Genomic DNA, 9,256 nt, shown 5'->3' with positions numbered 1-9,256 from the left:
GGCAACGTTTTCGGGCCGAAACCCAAGGAAAAAAATCGAAGGTACCCAAAAATGCTGGGGAAACTCAGGGGTTGCAGCAGCATCTATGGAGCAAAGGAAATAGGCAACGTTTCGGGCCGAAACCCTTTCGGGTTTCGGCTCAGGGGTTGCAGCAGCATCTATGGAGCAAAGGAAATAGGCAACGTTTCGGGCCAAAACCCTTTGGGTTTCGGCCCGAAACGTTGCCTATTTCCTTGGGTTTCGGCCCGAAACGTTGCCTATTTCCTTTGGTTTCGGCCCGAAACATTGCCTATTTCCTTTGCTCCATAGATGCTGCTGCACCCACTGAGTTTCTCCAGCATTTTTGTCTACCTTCGATTTTCCAGCATCTGCAGTTCCTTCTTAAACTAAATCAAATCTCTTCCACCTGCACGTGATGGCAAAAAGGTTCTGACTGTCTACCCTATTTATGCATTTCATCATTGTATACACTTCTATCAGGTCTCCCCTCAACCTCTGGTATTCCATAGAAAACAATCCAAATCTGGATTACGCCCATCGGACTCTTCCCCCCCCCCCCCCCCCCCCCCCCCCCCCCATGTCCAGCAGCGGAAGGGCCCTACACTGTGGTCCTCCCCCACCGAGCCTTGGCGTTGGCTGCACCGCGCTTCAGTGCGCCCGTCAGCACGTACTCCGCCCATGAGGATGGAGGTCACGGCTCAGATTGAGGCTCAGATCTCCAAGCTCAGCATAAAACTGGGTGAAGGAACACGCTGGCCTTAGATGCTGTGTGAAAGAGCAACAACACAATGGGCCACTTTTAACCAACAAAGGCTGCTGAATCAGCACCACAGCTGCGATAAGACAGCACTGATATAAGTTGCAACATGTGAATGGACACATTGAATGGCCGGCAAATCCCACCATCACCCTTGCTTGTCCGCATACCAGACTGGCCCAGACACACAGCAGGGAAACTGGCCGTTCATAGTCATAGAGTGATACAGTGTGGAAACAGGCCCTTCGGCCCAACTTGCCCACAATGTCCCAGCTACACTAGTCCCACCTGCCTGCGTTTGGTCCATATCCCTCCAAACCTGTCCTATCCATGGTTACACAAAAAAGCTGGAGAAACTCAGCGGGTGCAGCAGCATCTATGGAGCGAAGGAAATAGGCAACGTTTCGGGCCGAAACCCTTCTTCAGACTGATCGGGGGCGGGGGTGGGTGGGGACAAGAAAGGGAAAAGGAGGAGTAGCAAGAAGGCTGGGGGATGGGAGGAGACAGCAGGGGGGCTGAGGAAGGGGAGGAGACAGCAAGGACTAACAAAATTGGGAGAATTCGATGTTCATGCCCCCGGGGTGCAGACTCCCCAAACGGAATATGAGGTGCTGTTCCTCCAATTTCCAATTTTCAAGATATGTCCTATCCATGTACCTGTCTAACTGTTTCTTAAATGTTGGGGTAGTCCCAGCCTCAACTACCTCCTCTGGCAGCTTGTTCCATACACCCAGCACCCTCTGTGTGAAAAAGTTACCCCTCGGATTCCTATTAAATCTTTTCCCCTTCACCTTAAACCTGTGTCCTCTGGTCCTCGATTCCCCTACTCTGGGCAAGAGACTCTGCCCAATCTATTTGCCCCAACCCGTCAGTGCCAACCAAGATGCCCCATCCAACTTAGTCCCATTTACCCGCTAATCCCTGGAGGAACTCAGCAGGTCAGGCAACATCTCTAGAGGGAAAGGGGTGATTTTTGTTCTGACACCATTCATTGAGTCTCACAGTTAGATGCCACAGTGTCAAGGTTGAAAGGTTTTTCTCCACAGATGCTGCCTGACTGCTGAGTTATTCCAGCACTTTGTGTCTATCTTCAGAATAAACCAGCATCTGCAGTTCCATTCTACACACTCCCTCCAAACCCTTCCTGCCCATGTATTTGTACTTGTCTTTTAAACGTTGGGATAGTCCCAGCCTCAACTACCTCCTCTGGCAGCTTGTTCCATACACCCACCTGGAAAAAGTTACCCCTCAGGTTCTGATTAAATCATTCCCTCTCGACTTAAACCTTTGGTTTATTAACCTCTGGTCAACGGGTGTTTGGAAGGAAACCAGAGCACCCTGAGAAAACCCACGCGGTCACATGGAGAACGTGCAAACTCCACACAGACAGTACCCGAGCAATAACCAGGCCGTGTGTGGCTTGTCAAAGTCAGAGCTCGGCCGCAAGAGCCAGGGTCACATATCACGTTGGGTGGCACGGCGGTGCAGCGGCAGTGTTGCTGCCTCTCAGTGTCGGAGACGCAGGTTATACCCCGACTATCCTGTCTCCGTGACACCCGTGGGTTTTCTCCGGGTGCTCCGGTTTTCTCCCGCACTCCAAAGACGTGCAGGTTTGTAAGTTCATTGTCTTCAGTGAAAATGTTAAATTGTCCGTAGCGTGTAGGATCGTGTTAGTAGTGTACAGGGGTGATCGCTGGTCGGCACGGTCTCAGTTTGCCGAAGGACCTGTTTCCACGCTGTATCTCTGAACTAATCTAAACTGACCACCCACTGAATGAGCCATACATTCTCCCACTCCATCTCACTGCGAGACTCATTGAAACAAGTTTGAAACAAGTTTATTCATGGATAACCCCTTGAGATGGACAGTCATCTCATTTTCGAGGGGGTCCAACATAAAACATACAGCACAAGACATTACAACATAGGATAGCAGCTCATTGGAAAGTGGTACCCACACACCAAGTCGCATAACCCCTCTAGGTAAACTTGTTGATGAGTTTTATAGAATTGTTCGAATTGACTTTAGCATATCCAATAATAATACCAGTTATATGGTTATCAGGACTTCAAATGCTTTCACACAGAGCAAGCTAGATAATACAAGCTTGAAGACAAGGAATACTAGAATAGAATTGAATAGAATATGTTTGGCTGTCATTGCACAAAACTGAGCAACGAAATTCCATTTGCTTCTCCTCCGGGGTAAAGCAAGGCTCAACACGACACCAATGCACATATGTACATTAATAGTCTGGATATAAATACATTTTTAAAAGAGATGAAAAGAATTTAGCGGTATTCCTCGAAGTTACTTCTTGCTTCCCAGTGTTCACTATTGGAGTTAAGCTCTTTTATCGCACAATGGTAGAAACTATTTTTTTAGTCTACCAGTGTGATTACCTACTATGATCCAGTATCTAATACTTATCATTGCCAGAACATCAACCAGCATGACCTAGTGACTTTGGAAGATGAAGGCCGAGGATCCACTAACCTGTCTTCATCAGGCATGGGTGCAGCAGGAGTCGACAAAGCGAATGGGAGTCCACATCTAGTTGAGGATATGAAATGGAGCATCACACTACTCAGTACACTCGTGAGTAAGGCCACACCTGGCCTTTACCACCTCAGGTCAATTGAGGAAATTCAGAGTGCCATAGAGGAGTGCCAGAAGCTTCTACGCAGCGGCGTTGGAAAGCATCTTGTCCGGGAACATTACCATCTGGTTTGGGAATTGCTCTGCCAAGGACAAGAAGGCTCTGCAGAGAGTAGTGCGTTCGGACGAACGCACTATGGGAACTTCACTCGCCCCCCTGCAGGAACTATACATCAGGAGGTGCAACTCCAGAGCAAACAAAATCATGGGAGACCCCTTCCACCCCTGCAACGGACTGTTCCAGCTGCTACGGTCAGGCAAACGCCTCCGTTGCCATGCGGTGAGAATGGAGAGGTTGAGAAGGAGTTTCTTCCCAGAGGCCATTCGGACTGTAAACACCTATCTCACCAGGGACTAACTCTACTGAACGTTTTTCCTTCCATTATTTATTATGTAAAAGAATATGTGTGTTATGATTGTGTTTATAGTTTGTTTGGTTGTTTTGTTCTCTTTTGCACAAAAGCCCGCGAGCATTGCCACTTTCATTTCACTGCACATCTCGTATGTGTATGTGACAAATAAACTTGACTTGACTTGACTTGACTTCAAGTTCCTGGGCGGCACGTCTCTGAAGATCTGCCCTGGACCCAGCTCATTGACAGCCCATCAACACCTCTACTCCCTCAGAAGGTTGAGGAGAAGAGACAAATATTCTCTTGGCCTTGTACAGGTGTACGGTAGAGAGAGCGTTGGTCGACTGCATCACGGCCCGGCTTGGCCACTAGAACGCCCCAGGAATGAAGGAGATTACAAAACGTTGTGGACACTGCCCCGTCCATCACTGGTACTGACCTCCCCACCATCAAAGGGATCTACGGGAGGCTCTGCCTCAATAAGGCAGCCAGCATCATCAGAGGCTCACACCACCCTGACCACACTCTCATTTCACCCCTGCCATCAAGAAGAAGGTACAGGAGTCTGAAAACTGTAATTCCCAGGTTCAGGAACAGCTTCTTCCCTTCAGCCATCAAGCTCAGCACTACACAAGACTAGCATCAAATGAACTGCCAAGGACTGATTTTGGTTGCACTAAGGACTTTGGTTTTATGCATTTGTATTACTTATAGTGTACTGTTCTGTGTCTTTTTTCTTTTTTTCTCTTTTTTGTTTGTATGGATATATTGACATTAGATCTGTTCAATTAATTTAATCAATCTCTGTAAAGCACTTTGGTTCAAATACTGGTTTTGTTGAAAAGTGCTATATAAATAAAGATTATTATTATTATTATTACTGTTATTAATTCAAGATTAAAGTCAAGTGAGTTTATTGTCATGTGTCCCTGATAGGACAATGCAATTATTGCTTTGCTTCAGCACAACAGAACATAGTAGGCATTGACTACAGAACAGATCAGTGTGTCCATATACCATTATATAAATATATACACACATGAACAAATAAACTGATAAAGTGCAAATAACAGATAATGGGCTATTAATGATCAGAGTTTTGTCCGAGCTGAGTTTAATAGCCTGATGGCTGTGGGGAAGCAGCTATTCCTGATCCTGGTCATTGCAGTCTTCAGGCTCCTGTACCTTCTACCTGAAGGTAGCAGGGAGATGAGTGTGTGGCCAGGATGGTGTGGGTCCTTGATGATACTGCCAGCCTTTTTGAGGCAGCGACTGCGATAAATCCCCTCGATGGAAGGAAGGTCAGAGCTGATGATGGACTGGGCAGTGTTTACTACTTTTTGTAGTCTTTTCCGCTCCAGGGCACTCAAGTTGCTGAACCAAGCCACGATGCAACCGGTCAGCATGCTCTCTACTGTGCACCTGTAGAACCTGTATTGATTTATCGATTTAAAATATAGACATATATTGTGTGTTATATTGTGGGCCCGTTTAACTGTTGCAAGTGAGAATATCATTGTTCCATTGTTGGTAGATATGGCAATGAATCACTCTTGACTCTTGCCACTCACTGCCAGCCAAATCTCAATTCCCTTATACCACTTCCCAGAAGCAAATCAGGGAATTATTTGTGTTGCAAACGTATAAAGCATTCTTGGACCAAATCCGAACATCCTTGATTGGACTTTGCTGGTTTAACCTTGTACTATTCCCTTATCATCCACCTATACCAGGGGTTCCCAACCTTTGTTTTGTCCCGTTTACCCCAGGCAACTTTTTGAAAGTCAATTTACCCCCATCCTGTTTTGTTCAGTAATTTGAGTTTTCACTTCTTCCACAAGAAAGCAACTGACAAAGGGGCCATTTTTAAATACTGTTTTTAACATTAGTTCCAGAATCAACAATATTACACCCCAGGCTGGGAACCCTTGGTCTACACACTATAATGGCTCGGTTGTAATCATGCATTGTCTTTTTGCCTACGGGGCATCGGAGAAGGGAGATGGCAGCCCTGCTGGCAGTCTGTTTGTTTTTCATCCTTTTTGTTATTTTTAGCGTTTGTTTAAAGTTTGTTTTAATGTTCCTCTGTTTGTTGTGTGTGGGGGGAGAGGGGAGGGTATCGGAGGTAACTTTCTTTTCAAGTTCTTACATTCCCGGAGAGGTGATCAAGTTTTGGATCATATCCTCTGGGCTCTGCGGCCTACCATCGACGGAGTTAGAAGCCGCCTCGGACTGTCGTGAGCCCTTACCATCGGAGCGGATCCCTTGCCTGGGATCGCTCCCACCGCGGCCTGTGGACTTACCATCGAGGGCTCACAGTCTCGGGTGAGGCTGAGTCGGGAGCTCCAATGCCGCAGAAGGTTCGTCCAGCCCCGACGTGAGGTTTGATCGCCCGTTGCGTGGGGTAGCTGACTCCCCCCCGATGCAGGAGCTGAACGCCTCAACGCGGAGGGCCTGAACGCTGCCGGTTACGGGAGTCAAGATCGTCCCGTCAACGGAGGGCTCGAGGCCCCCGACCAAGGAAGAACAAAGGGAAAGGACTTGAACTTTATTTTCGCCTTCCATCACAGTGAGGAATGTGTAGGAGTCACTGTGGTGGATGTTCATGTTAAAATGTGTTTTTTGAGTGATCTGTTGCTTTTTTAAATTGTATGACTGACCTGGCCCGTGAAACTACACTGCACCAATTGGCGTATGTGACAATACATGAACCTTATGCTGACTGGATAACACGCAACAAAAGCTTTTCACTGTACCTCGGTACACATGATAATAAACTCAACTGAAGTACCTTCCTTGCCCTTGTTGAACCCAGTCCCACATTCTCAATAGCTCATGACCTGAACTAGGGGGAGAGGTTGGAGGGGCTGGGACTTCATTCCTTGGAGTGCAGGAGGCCGTGGTGGTGATCTTATAGAGGTGTGTACAATCATGAGAGCACAGGTCTGGTGAATGCACAGTCTTTGGTAGAGGAATTAGTGTCGGATGTGAAGGCTTTGGAAAAGGTACGGAGGAGGTTTACCAGAACCATGAACCAGAGGGTCTGTAGAAGGGTCTCGACCCATCCACGTTCTCCAGGAACGCTGCCTGACCCGCTGCAACTGAATCATCCCACCACAACCAGAGAACGGTCCTGAACTACTATCTACCTCTTTGGGGACACTCGGACTATCCTTGATTGGACTTTGCTGGCTTTACCTTGCACTAAACGTTATTCCCTTATCATGTATCTGTACACTGTAAATGGCTGGATTGTAATCATGTATTGTCTTTCCGCTGACTGGTTAACATGCAACAAAAAGCTTTTCACTGTACCTCACTACACGCGGCAGTAAACTGAACTGAAATGTGTTACTCCAGCACTTTTGTGTCCTTTCGTGTATTTGTCAGAATATTGCCGGGATGAGGGGGTATCTGGAGAGGGAGGCTAGACAGACTTGGTTTCTCTGAAACACCAGAGGTTTCAGGAGACCAGATTTAGATATAATTTAGATATAATTTATTGCCACACAACCAGGGTCGGTGGAAATTTGGGTTGTCAGCAGCGATACAATAATAAAGAACACAGAACCACAATAAAACTGTAACGCAAACATCCACCACAGCATTCATCACTGTGGTGGAAGGCACAAAATGTGGCCAGTCCTCCTCCATTTCCCCCCATGGACAGGACCAGAGTCCAGAGTCAGTCCAGGATCGGTCTTTCCTCACCGGAGACCGCGGCTTTAAGTTGTTGTAGGCCGCAGGACGGCGGTCGAGATTTAAAGACTCCGCCGCAGCCAGAAGCACCGTAGACTGCAAGGCCGGCGGTCGAAGCTCCCCTCCAGGGGTGATGGTGAGTCCATGCCGGACCCACGGTAGAAGTTGGCCGCGGGCCGGCAGTGATGGCTTCTTCTTCCCCCGGATCCCCCACGAGGGATCCCGGGCTGTAGACGCCGCGCCAGCTGGAACTCTGCGGACCGCGGCTTCAGGTTGCCGGCAGCCCCGGGCCAGCGAAACGGAGCGCTCCCCACCAGCGAGCCCCAGCGAGGGCTCACCCGCTCCACAACGAGAGTCCTCGCTGCGCCTGCCGCTGAAGCCCTGGGCGTGTCTCCGGGAAAGGCCGCGCCGATCCTTGATGTTAGGCCACGGGGGAGGCGACCTGAAAAAACTCGCCTCTCCATGGAGGAGGCGACCGAGGCGGTTTCCCCCTTACCCCCCCCCCACACCACCCCCACACAAACACACGAAGGAACATTAAATACATACTTTAAAACATACTAAAAAATAAAAAAAAGGTTGAAAAAACTGACGCGCTGCTGACATGGCTGCTGCCAGAGCAGCGCCCCCTATGTAGATAGAAGTATATTAAATTGTAAGAGGCATGGATAGGGTAGACAGTCAGAACCTTTCTGTGTTGCATCATTACAAGTTGATGCACCATTTGAGGCAGGCCCAATTTTAGTTTAGAGATACAGCATGGAAACAGGCCCTTCGGCCTGCTGTGGACACTAAAAGCTGGAGTAACTCAGCAGGACAGGCAGCGTCTCTGGAGAGAAGGAATGGGTGACGTTTCGGGTCGAGCCCGTCCCTTTGGCCCACCGGGTCCGCGCCAACCAGCGATCCCCACACACTAACACTATCCTACACACACTAGGGACATTTTACATTTGTACCAGGCGAAGTAACCTACAAACCTGTACATCTTTGGAGTGTGGGAGGAAACCGTAGATCCGAAGTCACAGGGAGAACGTACAAACTCCGTACAGACAGCACCCGTAGTCAGGATGGAGACATAGAAATATAGAAAATAGGTGCAGGAGTAGGCCATTCGGCCCTTCGAGCATGAACCGCCATTCAATACGATCATGGCTGATCATACAACTCAGTATCCTGTACCTGCCTTCTCTCCATACCCCCTGATCCCTTTAGCCACAAGGGCCACATCTAACTCCCTCTTAAATATAGCTAAACCCGGGACCCGGGTCTCAACGCTGTGAGGCAGCAACTCTACCGCTGCACCACCCGTGTTGCCCTTTTCCAAAATGTTCTTAGCTTTCTGAGGAACTAGAGGTGTCAGTCTGCACCCTTGGCCCTAGAGTCCATGTGGTGGGACCAGGACAAATTGTTGGTGATATTTACACCTTGGAAGCTGAAGCTCTTGGCCATCTCTGCCTCTATGCCCCATTGATGTGAACGAGAGCGTGTACTGAATGGCGTTTCACTGAAGCCAGTAACAAGCCCCTTCATCTTGCTGCCGTTGAGGGAGAGGTTGCTGCCTTGACACCAAGTTACAAAGTTCTCCATCTCCTTCCTGCTTGTTATACAACCATATAACAATTACAGCACGGAAACAGGCCATCTCGGCCCTACAAGTCCGTGCCGAACAACTTTTTTTCCCTAGTCCCACCTGCCCGCACTCATACCATAACCCTCCATTCCCTTCTCATCCATATGCCTATCCAATTTATTTTTAAATGATACCAACGAACCTGCCGCCACCACTTC

Source organism: Leucoraja erinacea, chromosome 2 (assembly GCF_028641065.1).
Source record: "Leucoraja erinacea ecotype New England chromosome 2, Leri_hhj_1, whole genome shotgun sequence".
Classification (NCBI taxonomy): domain Eukaryota; kingdom Metazoa; phylum Chordata; class Chondrichthyes; order Rajiformes; family Rajidae; genus Leucoraja; species Leucoraja erinaceus.
Note: the sequence above shows the minus strand (reverse complement) of the source record.